General features: G+C 37.4%; 1 non-coding gene across 1 annotated transcript; it reads right to left on the bottom strand.

Moving 5' to 3' along the window:
- Nucleotides 1–10,003: 10,003 nt before the first annotated feature.
- On the bottom strand, nt 10,004–10,209 carry LOC115892437. Its single transcript, XR_004052326.1, has one exon. It is a non-coding gene; the product is annotated as a small nucleolar RNA U3 (small nucleolar RNA).
- Nucleotides 10,210–10,855: the final 646 nt, after the last annotated feature.

Here is a 10,855-nt window from a genome sequence, read left to right as displayed (position 1 = left end):
ATGTGTTTATTTTTGGTATACATATACACACATATTTATCTCTGTGTGTGTATATATATTTATACCACTATTTTTTATATATATATATACACACACACACTCAAGCACCTATTCCACTGGTACATACATATGTATTTATTTGTGTATGCGTGTGTGTATATACACACACAGATATATATACACACACACAGACATACACACACACACACACACATGCACCCAGATAAATACGTATGTATGTACCAGTGGAATAGGTATATATATATGTGTGTATATATATTATATATGTGTACATATTATATATATAAAATAGTGGTATAAATATATATATACAGAGATAAATATATGTGTGTATGTATGTATACCAAAAATAAATATATATGTATGAATATACAGGCAAGACAAATATATGTCCTAATAATTAAAAAGTTGAATATTAAAGGCAAAAATAGCATGTTGTGTATATATATATATATTTATCTGTGTTAATTAAAGGCTAATTTGAAGAGGAATTACTCTGTCTCTAAGAGTCTACCTGTACTCGTCATGAAAAATCATGTGCGTGTGTGTCATATTTGTGTATCAAATATGTATATACCACAAATAAATATATATGTATGTGTGAGTGGAATAGACCTGTTGGAATATTCAGCTTTAGCTTTCCTTTAATATGGTGTTTTGACTAAAATGGTAGAACAGGAAGAATTCTTGGCGACAGCTTTTACTTTTAACCTGTGATCCTTGGAACCCTAAGTGGCTTTGGACATGTTTCAAAGTTCCCATAAAAATTTTATTTAAAAATTATGTAATCAGTTCTCAATTATCTAGGCTATCATAGTCTGCAAAGGGAGAGGTTGTTAATCAGGGCTTCACAACTCCGGTTACATTTTAGCCAGACAGCTTCCATTTTATTCAATTATATTCATTTATTTATTAAGTGAATACTTATCTAGCACCTACAATATGGCCAGGCACTATTTTAGGTGCTGAGAATAAAGTGGTCGAAAAAGATAGACAGAGTCCATTGTCTCACAGAGCTTGTATTCTGGGATGGGATGGAATAAGGGAGAACAGATTTCTGATTAGCATGCTTGAGGAATACTAGGAAGGCCAATGAGTCTGGACTACCTTGAACAAGGAGGGAGTTAGGAGAATGGGCCAGAGAGATATCACGTCAAGAACATAAAAGGCCTTGAAGGCAAAATAAGGAGTTTGGATTACAGTGTAAGTGTAATAATAAGATATGTAACCTGATTTGTGATTTAAATGGATCCTCCAGCTTCTGGGTGGCAAAGAACCTATGGTATGGCCAGAATGGAAGCAGCAAAGCCTGTTGGGAGATTTAAGTAGATTTCCACTTCTAAGTGTGATGTAGTAGGTTGCTTTAGGGCAATGCTTCTGCTGAAAACAATTAGAAAAACCTGGATAAATTCTGAAATGTATTATTTTAAAGCCACAAAGAGCTATGGGAGCTATGAGGACAAGACAGGCTACAATTTCAGAGAGGGACATGGATGATTAGGAGCTATTTTCTCCCCTGAGAGCATTTGATAATTCTGGGCATGGGATAAGGATTAAAACTTGGCCCAGGCTGAGGACTACTTCTTGGGAAAATAAAAACTTTAGTGGTTATGTGAAGCTGGAGTGACAAAATTTGAGACTACAGGGATCTCAAATACATGACCAGGTTTTCCCACAAGACATCTGCTGAACTCTGAAGCTAGATAGGAGATTAAAGAGCTAGGTTGAAAGCTTCTGAAAGGTAGAGTGAAATATCACATAGTCTTGTGATGCTTAGGAAACAAAGGCTGCTCTGGGGAGCAGACCCCAAAATAAAATATGCAAGGATAATAAAATCCCTAGAAGGAGTGGTGAATTGATCTGGAGGTACTTTTCATCTGGGATACTTAGTAAATCTGGGTGCCCCTTGAAGCTGAAAATCTAGGCTTGACCTGTAGCAGAGTAGCAGAAGGCCCTTCCTGAGAAGCAGAGAAACCAATAGGATTCGACTATTTTGTTGTTTGTTTGTTTGGACTGAAGTAACAAAATTGCAGACTTGAGTGTCGGACACATAGAAGGTTCCTTGATGACATTTGCCACATTTGAAGTTGTGTGGGTCAGGAAGCTAAAGAACCAAGTAATAAACTTCCGTAGGGCAGAACTGAACCTCCTTCAGTCATTCAGATTTGGGAAATCAAAATCCTACCAAGCTTACAGTTGAAAACCCTGGGGAGCCATGCCCTAGGAACAGGGCCAAGCAGAACTACATTGAGTTTTACCAAAACTTCTTCACAGCTGCAACTCAGCACAATTCCTGATTGGCTTGAGATGATTAATCCCCCAATAGCTGTCCTTGCTATTAGCAGAAGGAGGACAGCCTTTCTGATGGAAGATAGCATGATCTGGAGGCTCTGCGTTTTCTTTAGAATTGGAAAATAGGCCAACAGAAAACACCCAAGCAGAAGCACAGAGAGAAAAAATAATGGAAAAAACAGGTAAGACTAATGTGGACCATGATGAAAATGATGTGTAATTGAATTTCTGGAAGGAGAAGACGAGAGAGTAGAATAGAAATAATATTCAGAGTTAAAAGCTAGCCATTTTCCAAAACTGATGGAAAACGTGAATCCATAGATTCAAGTAGGATAAATATAGTAAAAACAATACCCAGCATTTTATATGTAAGACTGCTGAAAACAAATAGTAGAGAAAGTCTTAACTGGAGTTAGGGAAAGACTATATTCCAAAAGAACATCAGTAAAACTTATATCTGACTTCTGAACTGAAACATTAGAAGTCAGAAGGCAATGAAACGGCGTCTTTCACATGCTGATAGAAAATAATTGCCAAGCTGGAATTTTATACCTGGTGAAAATATACTTGAAAAATTAAGGTGAAATAAAGACAATTTCAGACATATGAAAATGGATAAAATTTGTTGCTACCAGTCCTGTACTAAAAATAATAATAATAATAAGCAATAGCAAAGGGAGCTCTTCAGAGAGAAGCACGTAACTTGAAGAGGGAATGAAAAATACCAGAAAGGGAAAATATCTGGGTAAATACAAACGAACATTGATTGTATAGAACAATAATAGTAATGTCTTTTGGAGTCTTAAATTGATATATAACCAAAATGCATGACAAAAATAATGCAAAAAGTAAAAAAAGGATTAAATAGGAGTAAGGTGTTATAAGGTTCTAGCAGTATTGGAAGGTGATATAAGTAATAATTTATACTAGAATGTGATAATTCAAGTATATACGATGTAATCTAAGTAATCTATATTCCTATACCATGAAATACAATGAAAATGATAGTATAACAGATTAACATAGGAAAATATTTAAAAATGTACTAGATTAATCCAAAAAAGAAAGGAAAATAAAAAGAATATGAAACAGAATATAAAATATAAAACAGATTGTAAAGTCATAGTTATAAACCCACTATATCTACAATTGTATTATAAGTAAATGAACTAAATATTCCATATAAAAGACTGACATTTAAGACTGGATAAGAATACAAACCCCAACTATACACTGCTTACAAAGAACAAAGGATCCAAATACATAAGGATACAGAAAGGTTAAATGTAAGAGAGGTTGGGGAAAGGTATACTTAAAAAAACGCTGATCAAAAGAAAGGTATTACAGCATTATTCATATCAAAGTAGATTTTTAAGGGGAGAGGCATTATTAGAGATAAGAGGGCTATTCTGTAATTGTAAAGGTTACAATCCATCAGGAAAGAGACTATTGCAATAATCCATGCCAGAGATGACAGTGCCTTGGACTAGAAAGGTAGGTGTGGATGTTAAGGTGACATGGTGAAATTCTGGGTATATATTGTAGGTGGGTGCCAATAGTACTTGCTTTTGGATTTGGTATGGAATATGAAATAAAAGATAGGTATTAATAGTTATTCCAAGGTTTTTGTCCTGAGGGACTAGATGAATAACAGTACCATTTACTGAAATGGGGAGTTAAAAATGCATCAAGATTATTGCAAAAAGGAAGTAGAACTTGTGTAAATCTCAAATTATTTTCAATTTTTCTTTTAATTGTAGGTTGGACATCAGTGTGGCCTGTGACTGGTGTTAAGATAATATCTGATGATACTAATACAGTGAGCGAAGAATAACACCAGAGAAAATCCATATTATCTCACCCATAGGAGAATTTGCCCTTTGGTCATGAATTTAGGTTGAGATGTGGGTTTAGGAGAGAAAAAGTTCTCTTTTGGCTATGTGGAACGGGATGGAAGAAATAGCAGTAATTCAGTTTTGAACATATAGACTGGTGCTGTGGAGAAGAGATCTGGATATGCAAATTCCCAATTTAGTTTGACTCCTTAATTTTACAGATGAAGATCTTGAAGCTCTGAAACTTGCTTACAGTCACACAGCAAATAAATGCCTCAGGTGGAACTAAAATCCAGGTCTTTTGGGGGCTTAGCATAGCGTCTCAGACAATACCATCTACTGCTTCTAAACTTGCTTTGTTGAACTCTAGAAAATATCTCATATAGAATAACAATAATTTTAAAAATGTATTGTGTGTGTAGTATTTGACAGATACTGTGCTAAATGCTTAAGATACCTTTTCTCTAAAGTCTTTTTGTTGTTGTTGTTGAGATGGAGTCTTGCTCTGTTCTCCAGGCTGGAGTGCAATGGCACAATATTGGCTCACTGCAACAACCTCTGCCTTCCGGGTTCAAGCGATTCTCCTGCCTCAGCCTCTGGAGTAACTGGGATTATAGGTGCACTAACCCACCTGGCTAATTTTGTATTTTTAACAGAGACGGGGTTTCACCATGTTGGCCAGGCTGGTCTCAAACTTCTGACCTCAAGTGATCCATCCGCCTCGCCCTCCCAAAGTGCTGGGATTACAGGCATGAGCCACCGTGCCTGGTCCCTTTTCTCTAAAATCTTTATAGCCCAACAAGGCAGATACTATCATCCTCATTTTTACCGATAAGAAACGAGCTTTTGAGGTTAAGCAACTTTCCCGAGGTCAAATCATTGGTGAACCTAGTCAGATAACCAGGATGTTTAACTCCTGCAACCACTATGCGATACATTTACCCGTGTCGTAGAAAATTAACACTCAATTGTGCTGTGTCTCATTCAGTTTCTTTGATTTTTTTGTGGGTTTATGATCAGTTCACAGCTTATACTATTTGATTTTTTGGCCTTTCAATTTTTCCTTTGGATTTTGAATTTGACTGAGGAACCGTTTCCGTTGAGTTAAATTTAGGGAAATGACTGATACTTACGTTAGGCTCTTTTTCCAGGGCGCGTGATAAATCCTTCCTCAGGACACAGTGTTGGCTTCTTCAATTTCAGCAGCTGTAATTGCTGTCTTTGGGAACAAAGGAATAATTGGAGATCATTTGTAATAAAAGCCTTCTCTCTTTTTCTAAGAGCCTTCCTATTTTTGTTGACCTCTTTGAAAATTACAGAGAAAATAAAATAAATCCAAAAAACCCTCCCAAACAAAACAAAACAAAACAAAACATATGACTTACAGAACCCAACACCTCATCCAAATCCTCCAACCTGAACTAAAACATCCTCAGAAGAAGCAGCCTTTGTGTGTGTGTGTGTGTGTGTGTGCGTGTGTGTGTGTGTGTTTAATCTAAGGGCAGTGTAAAAGCCTGGGTAGTCTCCAGGACTACTTTAATCAACTTAATGGAGTTCGTTGACTTCAGGCTTTGGGCTAGTACAAAGAGACACTCAGATGTAAGCCAGTGAGAGAATGCTTTCACAGGGCATTGGACTGAAAACAGCACTATGGAATAAGAGGAGCGGTCCAAGAGGAGTCAATGATGTGGCCGATTCTGGGTGGATTGATACAGTCTGAGAATGTGTTATGTTACTAAAGGTGTAGTGGCAAAAGCCAGCTGGTTCCTCAATCTAGTGTAATTTCCTTTACAAGGCACTTGTGAGAAAAAAAAAGTGCACAGTGATGGACCTTTGTTAGTTCAAAGGTTTTTACCTCTTTATTGTAAAGCCCCATTGTGAATTCACAGGGCTTAAAATATGTATTAATGTCCCTTTCATTTTATCATTCTAAAAGAAATCAAAGACAGAGAACTTTTTCTTCCCAATGAGCTTGTCTTTTTGAAATCATAGAGTGTTTGTGCATACGGTCTCCTAATGTCTCAGTTGAATCTGGGATTTCAGTGGGAGTTAGTGAGACATTGTTATTCCTTAAAGACTTTCAAGAAACTTTTGCAAAAAGACAGACTTGCTTTCTCTTCCTTTTCAATAATTACATTTTAGTTTATTGTACAATGAAACAGAGCAAACTACAAGTACATTTTTTTTAAAGATCTGAGAGTGTGAACCTTCCACCTCCTTTTCAACTAAAGTTGACGAATTTGTCCTGCTATAATCACAACCCTTGAGTATTTCTATCCACAACTTTTGCTTCAGCAAAACTTTTGACTAAATCAAACAGGTTTTCAGCATAGACGTGGTATGCTGTATAGTGTGATGCTAGTGAAAAAATAAAGATTTTGGCTGTATGACTAAAATAATACTCTCATGAGCATTACTAATTGCCATTTACTGTTATTGGCCTGAGGAATTTTTCCTGAAGGCATATATTTTATATTGTGAATTGCTTGCTCACTGGAGTCTCTATGTACTATATTTTTCATCTGACATACAATCCATACTTAAAAATCTATCTTTTATCCGTTCAGTACAGTTTAAAGTTTAATTTCGGTGTTTGACAGTTTATAAAAAGAAGAAATGCTCATTTCTTAGAACTGGAAAAACAGAATAACCTCTAGTAGTACAAAAAACATTGGTGACACTACCCTACTTCCCAAAGAAATATTTTGTTCATGATTTTCTGAAATGTGAATCAAAACTCTCATGACAGGTGAATGAAGAGAGAAGAATTAAGATATAGGTACAAACAAAAGCAGCATTAATAATTCAGGTAAATAAAATTTGCATACAAAAGAATATCATCAAGGTGACGGAGAATACTTCTGAAAGTAGAGGACATTTAGGCAATAGGAAAATGAGTTGAGAGTTGAATGTTTTATATTTCACAAAAGGCTTTATATAATTTAAATTTTTTTCCTGATTCCATTGTTCAAGCAAACATTATTTACCATTATCTCTAACCTTTCCTTGGTTAGATAAATTGGAATTTTTCCTATATGTTGCGATGTTTTATTATCATAATTTTTTTTGGAATGGAGTCTCACTCTGTCACCCAGGCTGGAGTGCAGTGGCGTGATTTAGGCTCACTGCAACTTCTGCCTCCTAAGTTCAAGTGATTCTTCTGCCTCAGCCTCCCGAGTAGCTGGTACTACAGTTGCACACCACCACGCCTGGCTAAGTTTTGTATTTTTAGCAGAGATGGGGTTTCACCATATTGGCCAGGCTGGTCTCGAACTCCTGACCTCATGATCTACCTGCCTTGGACTCCCAGAGTGCTGGGATTGCAGCTGTGAACCACCACTCCTGGCCTCCAATAAGTTGCAACTTTAAGGGACAAACCACACGTACGTAAACTATAAACTGTTCTTCAGCATTTTTGCAATTTATATGTATTAATCTGAATTGGTTGAAAGCTGTTACTTTCTTACTTGAGTCATTTTTTCCATGACACATCTCATTAGTAGTGTCCCTCAGTGGGCCTTTCCATGTAGAATGAATGCTTCAGTTTTTAAGGCACAATGTAAAACCGTTATTCACTCAATTTATCTTAAGATGTGTTAAGAGAGCAGCTTGCATTGGTAAGAATCAAAAGATGCATTGACAAGATTCGTTTTCTTTTCAATGTGAAGCCATAAGGGTTTGTTGTTTTTAAGGAGGAACTTACGATAAGCTAAAAGAGTTATTACCTGCATTAGAATGACAGCTGGCTTGTCTAACTTGCTTCATTTATTCAACAATTATTTAATGAGAGCATATTTAATGAGGATCTGAGGATAGGAAAATAAAAGAAGTAGTATAAAAATGTTCATAATCAGAGGAGAGGTACCAAGTGAAATAATGAGACTTTGGTAGAGAATGGGGCAAAAGTGTTTCAGAAAGAAAAAACGATCACTTAAAGCCAGGAGTCTTAGACGAGCCTGGGCAACAAGGCAAGACCCTGTCTCTAAAACAAAATAAAAATATTAGCCTGGCTCAGTGGTGTGCACCTGTAGACTCAGCTACTTTGGGAGGTTGTGGTGGGAGGATTGCTTGAGCCCAGAAGTTTGAGGCTACAATGGGCTATGATTGAGCCACTGAACTCCAGTCTGGGTGACAGAGCAAGATCCTGTCTCAAAAATAAAAATAAAGAAAAGAAAAAAAGACAGAGGAAACAATATAAGCTTGGCATGATAAAACTGGGAGCTGCAAGTGTTTGGAGTGGTAGGTTTGTGTATTGCGGTGGCGGTGGGGGAGAAAAAGTGGAGACAGTGGTAGATGAGACAGGCAGAGGCCACAACTGTGTGATAAGCCAAGTAATTTAGACTTTATTCTGAAGAAGACAAATAGCTATTGAAGGGTTTTAAGTAGGAAAATGGTCTGATCAAACTGGGAAATATTGACAGACCACTCTGGAAATTATGTAGAATTTAGATTCAAGAGATACTAGATGCAGAGAGTTGGTAACAAGGATTAGAGTGAGCTGGGAGAGGTGTAAATACTGTGTGTGTGAAGGCAGAGTAGATGGTACGTTGGATATAGATTTGTGAGGTACTTAGGAGATAGAATTGACAGCATTTGGTTTGGTGATTAGAGGTAGGAAGTGAGAGAAAATGTGGAGTCTTCTATGACTTCCAGGTTTCTGACTCAAGAGACCTGATGAAGGGTGGTCAGACTAGGAAACAGAAGAACTGAAACATGTTTAATGGTGGTGGCAGTCATGGTTGAGATAATCAGATTGGAAGCTTAGTTCTGGACTTGTTGAGTTTTAATTTTATGTGTCTAACTATCAGGAGATAATTGTAGGTAAGGGATACAGATTTGGGAATATTTTATTTCTAATGGTAGCTAATGCTTCAGATAAAAATACACTACTTAAAAAGTGTCCTTTTAATATTTTGTTTTTACATGGGAAAATACATGCATACGGTAAAAAAATTAGATGGATGCAATAAAACACAAGTCTTTCTCCCATCCCAAGCCCACAATTCCTTTCTCCAGATTTAGGTATTGTTAACAGTTTTCAGAAATGTACTTGACATTTTCTTTCCAAGTACAAGCATATATATTTGTGTGTATATGTAGGTGGAAATGTCTTACATACATACATGTTTTAAATAGAAATGTTAGTCTGTCATATTTATCCTTCTGTACCTTATTTTCTTCACTTTTCAGCATACCCTGAAGATTATGCCATATGAACACATATAGATCTACTTCATTCTTTTTTTTTTTTTTTTTTTTTTTTTTTTTTTTTGAGACGGAGTCTCGCTCTGTCGCCCAGGCTGGAGTGCAGTGACCGGATCTCAGCTCACTGCAAGCTCCGCCTCCTGGGTTTACCCCATTCTCCTGCCTCAGCCTCCCGAGTAGCTGGGACTACAGGCGCCCACCACAACGCCCTGCTAATTTTTTGTATTTTTTTAGTAGAGACGGGGTTTCACTGTATTAGCCAGGATGGTCTCATCTCCTGACCTCGTGATCCGCCCGTCTTGGCCTCCCAAAGTGCTGGGATTACAGGCTTGAGCCACCGCGCCCTGCTTTTTTTTTTTTTTTTTTTTTTTTTTTTTTTTTTTACTGATTTTTAAAATGTAGTTTTCATGATAAACAATGCTTCAGTGAACATCTTTGCACATGTAGCTTGGGTTGGAGTATTTCCCTTTTTTATTATTGGTGCTGAGCTAGAAACTAATCTGAGAGAAGGCACATTGTATTAAAAAAAACCCGAAAAACTACTCCTCACTCTGATTGGAATCAGACTTGTGTGCCTTACTCTCTATTTACTGTAGGGATGCTAAGGTGATGAGGTGACTTTTTTTTTTTTTTTTTTTTTTTTAATGGAAACCACTCAAACTGTGTCCTCTCTTACTCTCCCAGAGAAGAACGATCATCAACGGCCAATGGCAGTCGCAGCGAAGCAACACCAAGATCCGGCCTCATGCTCAGGAGAGAATGCTGCGCCTCCTGCTTATGGTTTCCGGTGCTCTGCACGTTCACAGAAACTTCTCCGGTAGTGCACTGTAGGAATGATCCCTGAAATTATAGTCTTGAAGTGACTCTTAATCGGGATTCTCCCCATGTCAGTATGTGCAGGTCTTCTCTTCTGGGCTAGTAGGTTTCCCCCATAGAAACATTTCAGATGTTCTACCTGGGAATGGGAGGCTGTTGCTAGACTTTGGATTGCTGAACAGGATAAGGGCACTGTGGGCCTTATTCTTGTAGACGAGCGGAATGCCTATACCTCATTGCTTCGCTGATGTCTTCAGCGATGCCAGTGTCCCTGAATCTGGGACCTCTTTGATTCAACATCATCAAGAAAATCTGTTATCTAGTGTTGAGGGAGCAGTTGCCTGGCTCCGTGGAATATGCGAAAAGTTCTGGAATTTGAACTGCTCTTTCTATCACTGCCTTTCAAATTTTAAGGGGTTTACAGAGCACTTGGGAATCTTGTTAAAGTGTAGGCCTGATTGGGTAGGGACGGAATCAGGGATGGGATCTGAAATTCTGCATTTCTAACACACTTTGAAGAGTGCCTATGCTGCTGGCCCACAGGCTTTGGCTAACGAAGTTTTAGCTAAACTATCAACCCAACTTCTCTTGAATTCCGATGCTTTCCTAGGGTTCTGGGGACATGAATAAAGTCACATTTTCTTGATTTTTCCCTCTGCAGTCTCAGGCTGTGGGATTTTCTGTTG

Source organism: Rhinopithecus roxellana, chromosome 12 (genome assembly GCF_007565055.1).
Source record: "Rhinopithecus roxellana isolate Shanxi Qingling chromosome 12, ASM756505v1, whole genome shotgun sequence".
Classification (NCBI taxonomy): domain Eukaryota; kingdom Metazoa; phylum Chordata; class Mammalia; order Primates; family Cercopithecidae; genus Rhinopithecus; species Rhinopithecus roxellana.
The sequence above is the reverse complement of the archived record's forward strand: the minus strand, read 5'-3'. Positions and strand labels throughout refer to the sequence as shown.